Genomic DNA, 14,381 nt, shown 5'->3' with positions numbered 1-14,381 from the left:
CCTTGTCTAATGCAATTTTTTTTATAATCAGGGATATTTGCACAGTGAATTTAGGTAGGACTCTTTCTCAATTAGAAAAATAATCAAATAAAAAAGCATATGCATTTGCTGACACATACCTGCCTTCTCAATTAACAACATTTCTTGTGGAGTTTACAATAATATTTCCAAACTAATACAATTTTAACATAATGAAGTGACCAAGTTTCTACAATTCAGTGCCTAAGGTAATGTCATAGTCCATTTTATGCTACTATAGTGGAATACCATGGACTGGTTAATTGATAATAAACAGAAATTTATTTGACTCACAAAAAAAGTATTGTCTTTTCAACAAATGGTTTCTGGACAACTGGATACCCACATACAAAAAATGAGTTCTAAATCTTACTACACAATATATAAAATTTAATTCAAGCAGGAGCAAATATTCACATGTAAGAGTTAAATTACAAAACTCTTTAAAAGACAGGCATAAATCTTCATAACCCTGGATTTGGCAATGCTTTTCAAAATATAATGCCAAAAGCATAAGTAACCAGGAAAAAACATAGATAAATTTTATTTCATCAAAATTAAAATATTTTGTGTTTCCAAAGGCATTATCAAAAGTAAAAAGACAACCTACTGAATGGGTAAAGATGTTTACATATCATATATAAGAGTCTAGTATTCAGAGCATATAAAGAACTTTTGGAATTCGATAATGAAAAGACAAAGGATTCAGCATAGAATTTTAAAAGACATTTCTTGTGTTAATTTTTGTATATAGTATAAGGAAGGGGTCCAATTTCTCAAGATGAATTAAAAACTTAAATGTAAAACCTAAAATTATAAACGCCATATAGCTTTTCTTCATATGATTTTTGGCCACATTTATGTCTTCTTTATAAAGACATATGGATGTGTATGTTCACTGCAGCACTATTCATAATAGTAAAGACATGGAATCAACCTAAATGCCTATCAATGATAGACTGGATAAAGAAAATGTAGTACACATACACCATGGAATACTATGCAGCCATAAAAATGAACAAAATCATGTCCTTTGCAGGGATGTGGATGGATCTGGAGGCCATTATCCTTAGCAAACTTACAGAGAAACAGAAAACCAAATATTGTATGTTCTCACTTCTAAGTGGGAGCTAAATGATGAGAACACATGGACACATAGAGGGGAACAATGCACATTACGAGGGAGGAAGGAGAGGATCAGAAAAAAATAACTAATGGATACTTGGCTTAATATCTGGATAATTAAATAATTTGTACTCCAATAACACAAGTTTACCTATATAACAAACCTCTACTTGTACCCTTAAATTTAAAATAAAAGTTAAAAAAAGACATTTCTCTAAAGCAGATACACAAATGGCCAATATACACATTAAAGAATGCTCATCATTACTCATCAGATGTATGCAAATTAAATGTACAGTGGGATACTACTTCACACCCACTAGGATTGTCTGTCAAAAAAACTGACAATAACAAATGTTGGCAAGAATGTGGAGAAATTAAAACCACATACTTTTTTAACAAAAAATTTATTATTACACTTTAAGTTCTGAGATATATGGGCAGATGTTCAGGTTTGTTACATAGGGATACATGTGCCATGGTGGTTTGCTGCACCCATCAGTCCATCATCTACATTATGTATTTCTCCTAATGCTATCCCTCCCCTAGCCCACCACCCCTTGACACACCCTGGCGTATAATCTTCCCCTCTCTGTCTCCCTGTGTTCTCATTGTTTGACTCCCACTTATGAGTAAGAACATGCCGTGTTTGGTTTTCTGTTCCTATGTTAGTTTGCTGATAATGATGGTTTCCAGCTTCATCTATGTGCCTGCAAAGGACATGAACTCATCCTTTTTTATGGCTACATGGTATTCCATGGTGTATATGTGCCCCATTTTCTTTATGCAGTCTATCATTAATGGGCATTTGGTTTGGTTCCAAGTCTTTGCTATTGTGAACAGTGCTGCAATAAACATACATGTGCATGTTTCTTTATAATAGAATGATTTATAATCCTTTGGGTATATACCCAGTAATGGGATTGCTGGATCAAATGGTATTTCTGGTTCTAGATACCTGAGGAATTGCCACAGTGTCTTCCACAATGGTTGAACTAATTTACACTCCTACCAACAGTGTAAAAGCATTCCTGTTTATCCACATCCTGTTGTTTCCTGACTTTTTAATGATCACCATTCTAACTGGTATGAGATGGTATCTGACTGTGGTTTTGATTTGCATTTCTCTAATGACCAGTGATGATGAGCTTTTTTTCCATATGTTTGTTGGCCACAAAAATGTCTTCTTTTGAGAAGTGTCTGTTCATATACTTCACCTACTTTTCGATGGGGTTGTTTGTTCTTTCCTTGTAAATTAGTTTAAGTTTCTGATAGATTCTGGATATTAGCCCTTTGTCAGATGGATAGATTGCAAAAATTTTCTCCTATTTTGTAGGTTGTCTGTTCACTCTAATGATACACTTACATTTTCAATTATCTTGGGTATATACCTAGGAGAGAAATTGCTGGGTCACATGGTAACTCTGTTTAAAGTTTGAGGAGCTGCCAGACTCTTTTTCAAAGTATCTACACCTTTTTACATTTACACAAGAAACCCATACTCTGCTTGTGTAAATGTAAAAAGGTGTAGATACTTTGAAATAGAGCCTGGCAGGTCCTCAAATTTTAAACAGAGTTACCTTGTGACTCAGCAATTTCTCTCCTAGTTATATATCCAAGATAATTAAAAAAGAAAGTCTACACAAAAAGGCATACACAAATGTCCCTAGCAGCAATATTCATAATAGCCAAAAGGTAGAATCAAGCCAAATGTCATCAGCTGATAAATGTATAAGCAAACTATATCTACATAATTAACTATTATTCAGCCATAACAAGGAATGAAGTACTGATTTGTGCTAAAACATAGATGAACCTTTAAAACATTATGCTATGTGAAAGAAGCCAAAGATAAAAAGCCAAATGTTGTATGATTACTTTTTTATGACATTTCCAGAATGGGCAAATTTAACAGAGACAGAAAGTGGATTTGTGGTTACCAGGGCTGACAAAAAGGAAGATTGGGTAGTAACACTGGGAATAGGGTTCCTTTTGGGGTGGTAAAAATATTTTGAGATTTGAAAGTGGTCATGGTTGTGAACATGCTAAAAAATCACTAAATTGTATACTTCAAAATGATGAATTTTGCAGTATATAAATAAGATCTCAATTTATAAAAGGATTAGACTGGAGAAAATGGGGAATATGCACACGTTCAGTAAGTTTGATCATTCTGGGACTGACGTAGCAAAGACCTAGAGTAATTCCTAGATAGGAGGTTACAGTCAGCTACAAAAATGTAAAAATGAAGGAATCAGTGGATAAACAGAAATTGGGAAAAAGTTGTATAAAATCAGAGAATTTACATCTAACTGCACACCCACTAACCAAAGTAGAGAATACTAGGGTTTTGAAACTTTGGATTGACTGAAGTTTTGATTACTCTGAAGTTCAGAGGAATCTAGACTTTCCAAAGTTCAGAGCCTAGGCCTTTTAATGAAATGTTCTTGCCCCTTCATATTGATATTATCTATCAAAAAAGGCTTATCAGAAATTGATATATTAATAAGATACAATATTCATGAAGCTTCCCCCGGATAAATTATGTGACAAAATTCAATATATTTTCTTTAACACAAGTGATTCTGTGATCAGAAAATGGCTTATGTGTTTCAGTAAAGTGATGCTCCAACAGTCAAATTGAATGGATGAGACTGCAGTAATTGTGTGGTATTTAGCACTGTGTTGTCTTCTGGTTTGGCTCATAGTTGGAGCAGCACTATTTAAAGGAATCAAGTCTCCTCCCAAGGTAATTTGAAAAACACATTAAATAGTGATATACCAGCTTTCCAATTTCATTGTAGTTCAGTGTCAAGCATTATCAAAGCAGTTTTCTTTCTATAATGGAAGCATTCAAATGTATGAAAAGCTTTCTAAGTAGTCATCTTAAGCTGTAAGTAAATATATAGGATCTCTGTTTTGTTAAATACAAAACAAACAAAATAATAACTACTACTAGAGTTGTGCAATTACTCAAAAATTGAACTCCTTTAGCTGATACAGCATTCTGAGGCTTGAGAGAATATTATAAAATTTTCTATCCTACTATATAAAGAAGTATTTTGAATGGAATAATATATTGCAATGTTTGGTTTGAAAAGTCTAGATCCTTGTTCTATAGAGTAATAGTATCAGGAATCTCATAGTTGGAGAGAGACAAAGAGAGAGAGGGAGAGAGAGCTGTGTGTGTGTGTGCGCGCGTGCACACACACACACACACATTATGTATTCATTGTCTTAAAGATTGCCAAAATGGACACAGAACTTTTTCTCTCAGGGAAAGGGCCTCTTTTGAAAAACATACTGTTATATTTTTCCACTTAATTGTTCACTTTTATAAACTTTCAGGGAGAATAATGGTAAATTAAGAACAACATAAAATTTTCTCTGTGAACAATTGCACAATACCTAGAAAAAACATGTCAATGGAAATGTCCTTAAAGGTGGAAGACAGGAATAACTAGGGATCTTGTCTTTGTATTCTCAGTACAATATCCAGCACATTCAGTTAAGTTGTAACGAGACATGCTGTTACATAACAAAAATACTGTGATATCACAAATTCAGTTAAACTTCCTAAAATGTTTTAGTTGCACATTTTTTAAACCCTTGGTTTCCTTTTGATGTTAATATTGAAAGAGTCCATTAAAGGCCATTTAGCCAGGCAATTAATTTTTATTGGTCTCTGAATGACTTTTTAACATTGTCTCCTTGGGTGTATTATAAAACATAGGACATCTATGGATCAAAGAAAACATCCATATTAAGGCAAAGCTGGTTTCAAAGGCAATCTGCTCATCAAAAACCAGCTATTATCTAGTACAGAAGCAGTGCACTTGCGTGTGTGCTATCAAACTCTGTTAACGGTAGCTGTAAGGATAACAGTAACAAGTGTCCAGTATTCACTTCAATATGCTTTTCTGGGATTTGGATATCTTCTAGAAAATATTTTCCTTCATCTTGAAGGCTGAATATATATTAACCATTGAAGGGTTTATAATCATTTGCCTCCTCACCTCAACGCATTAATTTACCGAGAGAAGACATTCAGTCTCCTCAGACATGTATAAGGATATATTTAGGAAAGTATTCAATTTAGATCCCATGTTATCACTGCTGATGTATTATTTATTTACAACCTAAACCTGGGAAATGCTGATTAACACATCAAAGTGCTTTTTAAATGGATTGAGAGTGGTGAGAACACAAATAAGAAATTATGCTAACTTTGGTATATCATCAGACCCTATGAAATCCCAGTACTTTATTTAAATTATCTCATCTTCCTAATAATTTTACTTGCATACAATTATATATCATGATTTTAATAATAACTTTCTAATTTTTGGTTACTTTTCTTGGTAGGTGATATATTTTAAAACTCTTTTTCCTTATGTGGTTCTACTCATCCTGTTAGTACTAGGTGAAAGTCTGGAAGGTGCTTCAATAGGCATTTCATGCTATATTGGAGCACAATCAAACTTTACAAAACTTACAGATGCTGAGGTGAGTCTTAATTTGAATTTCAAGTTATTTGAGTAGGTAAATCTTAAAAGCAAATGCCAAAAGTCTTTGGTTCCATATGAGTATCGTAATGTAGTAGCTTGGGTTAAAAAATACAGCTAAACTTACTAGTTTCGATCCACTAGGATGTCTGATTTAGCTAATATTTAACATGCCATTAATGCTTTTTTATTGATAGTGAGATAAGTTTTAGAAATAGAATTTTTTTTTTTTTTGAGACAAGGTCTCTCTCTGTTGCCTAGGCTGGAGTGCAGTGGCACGATTTCAGTTCACTGCAGCCTCCGCCTCCCAGATTCAAGCATTTCTCCCACCTCAGCCTCCCAAGTAGCTGGAATTACAGGCTCACCACCATGCCTGGATAATTTCTGTATTTTTAGTAGAGACGGCGTTTCATCATGTTGGCCAGGCTGGTCCCGAACTCCTGACCTCAGGTTATCCACCCTCCTCAGTCTCTCAAAGTCCTGGGATTACAGGCTGAGCTACTGCGCCAGGCCAGAAATAGAATTTTAAAAGTCAGTTTTTATTCATGTAAATGAATTCTATTTGACCAACAAACTTTTGGACTTATTAATCTGAAAAATAATATTTCATTCAAAAATACCTGCAAGTTGATGACTAGGACTATGTGATTTATTGGATAAACTCATAGTAGCTTTAGAGACTACTGTTGAAAGGTTAGTGGTCTAGTATACATTTTAATTTTCTTCAAAATTTAATATCCCCAAAATTTGTCATATATTCCCTAGTGAATTGTTAAGTTAAAACATAAATATGACATGGATTAAGCATTCCATAGCCAAAATCATTTCAGATCTATGGAATTTTATTATTATAGTCTTGTAGCTTAATACACTTTGATGTGTCCCTAGGCCATCTTAATCTGTTTCTTCATTTATCTTGACCCTCAATCTTTGTATCCCTGTTGGTTAATCTCTTCCCCATTTGAAGACTATTTTGGATGGTGAATAAAAAATAAAATGAAAGTTGGGGTTCATCACCTTCTCTACGTTAGGTTATTGAACAGGATAAAATATGTTAATGCACTTGGAAATAGTAAACTTTTTAATAAATATTAACTAATGTACAATTGTTTCAATTATGTCTGTTATATTAAACTATCTTGTTACAATTGCAACATTTTCCCTAAGAAGCAGATTCACCGTTTTCTTTAAAACTCATGATTTTGAGCATAGTTGGAAAGCACGTTTGATATTCCTTTAGTGGATTTTAAAAGCCAAGATATCTGGGTTTTTTACTTCCTTGAAATCATCCTTGAAAAATTTATATGATGCTTTTATATTGGACTGTTTCAGTGTCTCTAATACCTTTAAAAAATCAAAGTGAAACCTAAAGCTCCTTGTGAAACATGCAATTTAATCTTCTCACCCCTCTACTCTCCAACACAGCACAACAGAACTCCTTCTTTTTTGGGTTTGTTGGCATTGAGAATTGTTTCATTTAGATTTTTTTTATTCCTCACCATCTGTATTCTAAACCACTTCTCTGATGCCATGGTAGTTTTTTTTACAAACTGTCTCACTAGCGTGTTTGCTGGATTTGCTATTTTTTCTATATTGGGCCAAATGGCTCATATATCTGGAAAGGAATTTTGTCAAGTTGTAAAATCAGGTATATCATACCATGTATTATCAACTTTCATTAATTCAATGTATCTCACTTATGAAACTCTAATATAGTTTATAGAAATTTACTTAAAACAGTTATAATTTAGAGTATTGCATTTTCTTTTTCATTTTATCTTTGCATTAGGGTTCTCTAGAGGGACAGAACTAATAGTATATTTGTGTGTGTGTGTGTGTATAAAGTATAAAAAGTGTATATATACGCACATATATATGTGTATATATATGTGTGTGTGTGTGTGTGTGTGTGTGTATATATATGTATATAAAGGGGAGTTTCTTAAGCATTAACTTAAGCTGGTTTCAAAGGCAATCTGCTCATCAAAAACCAGGTATTATCTAGTACAGAAGCAGTGCACTTGTGTGTGTGCTATCAAACTCTGTTAACGGTAGCTGTAAGGATAACAGTAACAAATTAACTTACATGATCACAAGGTCCCACAATAGACTGTCTGCAAGTTTGGGGAGCAAGGAGAGCCAGTCCAAGTTTCAAAACTAAAAAACTTGGAGTCTGATGTTTGAGGGCAGGAAACATCCAACACCAGGGAAAGATGTAGGCTGGGAGGCTAGGCCAGTCTCGCCTTTTCATGTTTTTCTGTCTGCTTTACATTCACTGGCAGCTGATTAGATTGTGCCCATCAGATGAAGGGTGGATCTGCCTTCCCCAGCCCACTGACTCAAATGTTAATCTCCTTTGGTGACACCCTCAGACATACTCAGGATAAATACTTATATCCTTCAAATCAGTCAAGTTGACACTCAGTATTAACCATCATAGCTTTATATAATTTGGTTGCTTTAATTTAATAATATAATAATTCTTAGATTATCCGTGTAAACAGGAGTATATTAGGAAAACATTGCTTAAGGAAATAGAATGTTTTCCCAGATTTTGTTTAGTCCTTAATTTAAACCACTTACTGTACAACTACAAGGTTCAGGCATCATGTTAGGCACCTCCCATGCATTATAAGAGAAAGACAATGTATATACAAATCTTATGTACAGTTACAGTATTGAGTCTGAATATTTAAAACACATGAACATCATAAAGGTAAGAGAGTCAAGTGACTTTGAGTGTCCAGCTTTAAAGAAATCTTAGTGAACTCCCTAACTTTAAAGAACAAATTAACCAAATCAAATGTTTTTAAAAAGGAAAGTGAAATAGTTGGTAAAGAATTTATGTCATGGATTGTGTTGCCAAATAAGATGACATTTTTCTAATATCTTATTTTTTAAATGTTTAAATACGTGGAGATTCTTGGTAACTAATTTAAAATATCATACATTTTTTGTACATTTTGATTTGGCATTCATTGCCTATCCAGAAGCTCTAGTCAAACTACCAGGCGGTCCGTTTTGGCTGGTTTTTTTTCAAGCTTTTAAATTTGGGTCTCGATTCTCAGTTGGTAATATTGCCAGTGTTACCATTTTCGTCTTACATTTCATTTGTGTTTCCTCTACTTGAAAACAGGCTTTTGTTACCCACATTGTCCTCCTAGCTGTTAATTTCAGAATGACCTTTCTGAAAGATGTTTTAACTTAAATTTAAATACAGAAAAGTACTTGACACTCAAAAGGAATACACATTAATATTTTATCATATTTGTTTCAGATATTTTAAAAAATAAACTGTTACAGGTGAATTTGAAGTCCTCTGTCTTATCTCCCTTATACAGTTCACATTTTTCTCTAGAAGCAACTGTTACCATGGATTGTGTATGTTATTCTGTCCATGTTTATATATATTTTACATGTATTCATAAATAACATAAACATTTTTAAGATTTCACATAAATGTGAAGTTTCATAGCATACATATTACTCTGAAAGTTGTTTTTCCATTAACTATGAATCCAGTTGATACATAGGCATATAGATCTAGTTAAATCACAATCTCTTTGTTACCATAATAATGGGCATTAGAATTATTTAATTAAAAAAACAAATTACACACATTGCTGCAATGATCAAACTTGCATATAGTTCTGTGCACATATAGGGATTTACCTAGGTTACATGAGTAGAGAAATTCTGAAAAAAAATTTCACCCTACCCCTCTCTCACAGAAAACATTCTCATAGTTTACTCTGTTTATAGGATAAAACCCGGAGTTTTCTGATTGACTTTTAAAGTCCTTGAAAATCACAAACATCTTTTCTGATATTTTCATTCACACATCTTTCTACTCTTGGCCAGTTCCCTATTTCATGGACATATTTATTTCTAAACCTAAAATTATTTCTGTCTCCACACTGCTGATTCAAATATTTACCTTATTTAAAAGTCCTATTAGAATCCTTCCTTTTAGACTAATTCAGCTCGCAGGGGACTGTTACCTTACGATTGCTATCAGTGAAAAATCATATAAAGCAGACTAAAAACAACAAATAGAACTGCATTTGATTTTCATCAGAACAAGTGGTGACTGCCAAAAGAAATAACCCTATGGGTTTTTAAAATCAAGGAGCAGGGTTCAGAGTCTCTTCTCAACATACATTTGTAAATTTGATTCAGAGACGTCGAATTCTGTGATTAACAGTAATGACAAATAAGTTGATACATAACATGTCATTTTTCCCTCTCTAAAGAAATGATCACAACAATGATTCAAGATTTATTTCCCAAAGTAATGAAGAAAATGAGGGTTCCCATAACTTTGGGCTGCTGCTTGGTTTTGTTTCTCCTTGGTCTCATCTGTGTAACTCCAGTATACTACAACTTTTTTTTCATAGACAAATTGTTAGTTGGAACATACTTTATAACCTAACGAAAGACATGAAGGCTTAAGAGGATGCTTACTTACAAGTCCAAGTCTAATTTGGATCTAGATTTTCTGTGTGTTTTAGCCCATTGTTCTCTATTATTACTTTTATAGTAAGTCTACTTTGCAGATGAGGAGGCCCAATAATGAACAGTTATCTCAGTTACAAAAAGATTACAGACTTTAAACACACGCTACATTTCTTGGCAACCACTACAGAACATACAGACGTAGCATATCATTCTGATAATCAACTATTCTAAGTGCTTATTTTTTTATCCAGTGACTCAGTATAGATGAAAGATTTTTGATACATTTAAAGCCACATTTGGGTTTACTTCTGAAACATTCCTTTACACATTTTAGCAGAAGTGAAACTAAGGAGCATATGTCAAGATCAAATTAATAGCTTCAATTTGAATACCTCATCAATCAAACAAATCAAATTATACTTAGAAGTAATCAATATATTTTTGGTAGGCTAGAATTTACTGGGTTCATCTGATTGACCACTGCTGTGCTGGATGGGACATTTTAATTGCAGCTATACTGGAGCTAGTAGGAATCATCTGAATTTATGGTAAATAGTGACTATAAAATTATTTTCAAGTTTTATTAAAATAGTTTAGTTTGACTCATATTCATTATATTTACATAATTATACTTTTTTTTATACTATTATAATAGTAAAGTACAATATACTGGAAAAAATACATTATGAAGAAAATGAAGTTACAGGTGTATGCTTCATTGTTGTGCTACAGAAAAATGTTTAGACAGAGAAAGATCATTGATGTCACAATGGTTATTGGAAGAAAACATTAGTAAACACTCAATGTACTGTTTGTTTTCTTTAGCAGGGAATAGATTCACTGAGAATCTAGAAATGATGATGGGAGCAAAGAGGTGGATATTCTGGCTATGGTGGAGAGCTTGCTGGTTTGTCACTACACCTATCCTTTTGATTGTAAGTAATAATATACCATGAACTTGGTATCAATAATATATACATTCTAAAATAAACAATAATTCACATTGAAGGCAAAGTAACGTTTTAAATGAATGATTTTCAAGTTTTGTAGTATTTATGGCTGGTGCCTCCAAGTTGCCTAAATTAAAATGCCTTTGCAGTATTATTTTGAGACCATCAGTTTAAACATTTACCATTTGAGAAAATAAACATGTTCATACAGATTTAAAAGTTATCAACCCATCAATAATGTTCCTAACCTCTCTGACACAAAGATGCATAAGGCCCAGATCCTGCCTTCAAGGAATTTAGTTTCAATATACTGAATGCTGAGAAACAACAGTCATATTTTAATTATTTTATTTCTTAATGAGGAAGGTATTTGGCATCTGAAAGTAGTAAACGAAACTCACCTGTGTCAATAGGGACAATGATTTATGTTAATAAATTCAATAACTAGTACTATTTAGGAGCTGAGGTAAAGCAATAGTTGTCTTACTCGAGAGATATAACATATAGACTTAAAATCTTCAAATAATATTTTAGGACAGTAGATGGCTGAGCACCAAAATAAACACGACACTGTATGGAGAATGATTATGGACTAGAAATAATGGTTGTGAGGTGGGGCAGTGTCAAAGCTTCATAGATGTGTTTTGGTTCTCATTGCCTTCATGCTTCAAAGGCTTTCCTACAAAAGGCCATTAAGTAATTCTATCCAGGATTTGCCTCAAATCTAAAGTGTCACATTTGTAGAGAGGATTACATTTTTTAACATTATGAGATCAATTTCAAAAAGTGAGCAGTTTGAAACTAGATATGCTGAAATAAAATATTTGGATACTCCGTATCTTTGCTAAATGACTTTGAAAATGCTGTTAAATATTTTTATTTGACAAGTCTCCATAATAAAATTATCCCACTTTGTCAACTTAGAAGGTCTAGCTGGACCTCTTAAGAAGCTAATACTCAATGATTATATGGGTTTGACACCTGAATTAAATTTAAATGCAAAAGTGTTACATTAAAATGATCTATATTGCCATCTATTTTCTGTAAAGTCATGTGTATGACTCCACTATCCCTTATCCATTCTCTTGTAGTTATGTACATTTATGTAATTATAAAATACATTTAAATTTCTGTAATTAAATTAATGGAGGTAAGTCATCTAATTTTTGATATGATTTGGCTCTCTGTCCCCTCCCAAATCTCATCTTAAATTGTACTCCCATAATTCCCATGTGTTGTGGGAGAGACCTGGTAGGAAATAATTTGAATCATGGGGGCAGTTTCCCCCATACCATTCTTATGGTAGTGAATAAGTCTCATGAGATCTTATGGTTTTATCATCTTCCTCCTTTTCTCTTGCCACTGCCATGTAAGAAGTGCCTTTCACCTCCCACCATTATTCTGAGGCCTCCACAACCATGTGGAAATTTAAGTCCAATTAAACCTCATTTTCATATTAGTCTCACATATGTCTTTACCCACAGTGTGAAAATGAACTAATATACTAAATTGATACCAGTAGACCCACTCTGGTATCAATTTCAGCATTGCTGAAACGACACCTGAAAATATGGACGTGACTTTAGATCTAGGTATCAGGCAGTGATTGGAACAGTTTGGAAGGCTCAGAAGAAGACAGGAAAATGTGGGAAAGTTTGAAACCTCCTAGAGAGTTGTTGAATGGCTTTGACAAAAATGCTGTTAGTAATATAAATAATAAGGTCCAGGCTGAGGTGGTCTCAGATGTAGATGAGGACCTTTTTGGGAACTGGAGCAAAGATGGTAGCATTTTGCCTCTGCCCTAGAGATTTGTTGAACTTTGAACTTGAGAGAGTTGATTTAGGGTACCTGGCAGAAGAAACTTCTAAGCAGCAAAGCATTCAAAAGGTGATTTAGGTACTGTTAAAAAGCATTCCATTTTAAAATAGAAACAGCATAAAAATTCAGAAAATTTGCAGCCTGATGATGCAGTACAAAATAAAAACCCATTTCAACCTGGCTGCAGAAATTTGCATAAGTAACAAGGATCTTAATGTTAATCCACAAGAAAATGGGGAAAATGTCTATAAGGCATGTCATAGGTCTTCATGGCAGCCCCTCCCACCACAGACCTGGAAGCCTAAGGCAAAATAAAAACTGGTTTCATGGGCCGGGCCCAGGCTCCCTGTGTTGTGTGCAGCTTGGGACTTAGTGCCCTTTGTCCCACCTGCTCCAGCCATTGCTAAAAGGGGCCAACATATACCTCAGCCCAGGGTTTCAGAGGTCCAAGCCCCAAACCTTGGAGGCTTCCACATAGTGTTGAGCCTGCAGGTGCAGAGAAGTCAAAAATTAAGGTTTGAGAACCTCCACCTACATTTCAGAAGTATGGAAATGCCTGCATGTCCAGGCAAAAGTTTGCTGCAAGATCAGGGCCCTCATGGAGAACCTCTGCTAGGGCAATATGGAAGGGGAATGTGGTGTTGGAGCCTCCACACAGAGTCCTTACTGGGGCACCACCTAGTGGAGCTGTGAGAAGAGGGCCACAGTACTCCAGAATGGTAGATCCACCGACAACTTGCAGCATGCCTGAAAAAGCCACAGACCCTCAACATCAGCCAGTGAAAGCAGCCAGGAAGGAGGCTATACACTGCAAAACCACAGGGGCAGAGCTGCCCAAGACTATGGGAACCTACCTCTTGCATCACCACGACCTGGAGGTGAGACATGGGGTCAAAGGAGAGCATTTTGAAGCTTTGGAATTTGACTGCCCCATTGGATTTTGGACTTACATGGGCCCTGTATCCCTGTTTGGCCAATTTCTCCCATTTGGAATGGCTGTGTTTACCCAGTATCTGTACCTCCATTGTATCTAGGAAGTAATTAGCTTGCTTTTGATTTTACAGGCTCATAGGTGGAAGGGACTTGCCTTGTCTCAGATGAGGCTTTGGACTGTTGTCTTTTGAGTTAATGCTCAAATGAGTTAAGACTTTGGGGGACTGTTGGGAAGGCATGATTAGTTTTGAAATGTGAGGACATGAGATTTGGAGGGGCCATGGGAGGAATGCTATTGTTTGGCTCTTTGACCCCACTCAAATCTCATCTTGAATTGTACTCCTATAATTCCCACATGTTGTGGGAGGAACCCAGTAGGAGACAGTTTGAATCATGGGTGCAGTTTCCCACATACTGTTCTTGTGGTAGTGAATAAGTCTCACGAGATCTGATGGTTTTATCAGGGGTTTCTGAATTTGCATGTTCCTCATTTTCTTTTGCCACTGCCATGTAAGAAGTGCCTTTCATGTCCTGCCATGATTCTGAGGCCTCCACAGCCTTATGGAACTGTAAG

The 14,381-nt window shown here is 34.7% G+C and overlaps 1 pseudogene; it reads left to right on the top strand.

The window, feature by feature from the left end:
* LOC105733763 (sodium- and chloride-dependent neutral and basic amino acid transporter B(0+)-like) overlaps positions 1-14,381 on the top strand; it is a 33,930-nt pseudogene that overhangs the window by 13,537 nt on the left and 6,012 nt on the right.

This window comes from Aotus nancymaae, unplaced genomic scaffold (assembly GCF_030222135.1).
Source record: "Aotus nancymaae isolate 86718 unplaced genomic scaffold, 86718_ANA_hifiasm-v0.15.2.pri h1tg000004l, whole genome shotgun sequence".
In the NCBI taxonomy this organism is placed as follows: Eukaryota; Metazoa; Chordata; class Mammalia; order Primates; family Aotidae; genus Aotus; species Aotus nancymaae.
Note: the sequence above shows the minus strand (reverse complement) of the source record. Positions and strands in the feature narration are given on the sequence as shown.